Here is a 1107-nt window from a genome sequence, read left to right as displayed (position 1 = left end):
GCATGAGGGATGGTGTGGGTCTGGGATGTACACCTCTCCTATAATGAAGGCAGACACTGCTCATCCCTGTCAGATGTAGGGGTAAATGAGGGCCTTGTCATGCAAAAACTTCAGGTTTTTCAACAGAAAAATTCCTTGTGGTTTCTCCCCATCTGTGATGAGAAATAAGTTGAGCTCATATACAGCGAATCCTGTAAGAAAAAACATTAAGAAATCTAATTTTAAACATCTGTGGAGCCATGTGTTATGTTTCCCAAGGGTGCTATAGTAAATACTATAGACTGTATGTTAAATATCAGAAAGTAATTTTACTAGTTCTTTAGGTTGGGCATCCTAGGTCAAGGTTGGCAGGTTTAGTTTCTTCTCAAACTTGTCTCCTTGTCTTGCTCATAGTCACCTTGCTTCGTCTTCATGTGCCGCTTCTCTGTTATTACAAATACCCAGAGTTCCTTTTTGTGTCCACGGATCTTCCTAAAAGGGTATACCAATCACGTTGGCTTAGGCACCATTCTAATAGTCTCATGTTAATTCAACTACTTCACTAATGGTGTTGGCTTCAAATGTAGTTAAATTCTGAGATCCCATGGAGTAGGACTTGCCAAAGTTTGGATTTGGTTTGCCTGTCACACAAAGGACTTACAAATTTTATAAGTGATAGTACTGGGAGTCAGTGGAACTTTTTGGAGATGAGGCCTTCACGGAAGTTCCTTGGAAGGATGGAGAATCCCACTTAAATTTTCCTGCTGTTCCACTGCAGTCTACCACAAGGTGATGTGGATGGCAGAGAGCAGAGAGCCTTTCCAAGAGCTTATGCATATAATGTGGGCAGTCAGCTTCCAGAACTTAACTAACCATACCTCTTTCTTCATAAGTAAATGCCTTTCTTCATAAGTAAAATACCAAAATGGTATTTTGTTAGAGAATAATAAAATTCTGGTTAATATAAGAATTAACATGAGAGGGGGCACAATTGAGCCCACAGCAAGGCACCAGTTCCCACAGTCTAGGTTCTACAGAAGTAGGCAGCTTGGACATCTGCATCCTATTCTCCTTATTCAGACCAGTAGACAACCATGTATTACAAACAACTTCAGCACACATATGCAA

This window comes from Dipodomys merriami, unplaced genomic scaffold (genome assembly GCF_024711535.1).
Source record: "Dipodomys merriami isolate MVZ:Mamm:240054 unplaced genomic scaffold, mDipMer1.0.p SCAF_20, whole genome shotgun sequence".
NCBI classification, from domain to species: Eukaryota; Metazoa; Chordata; class Mammalia; order Rodentia; family Heteromyidae; genus Dipodomys; species Dipodomys merriami.
This window is presented reverse-complemented; position numbering follows the sequence as displayed.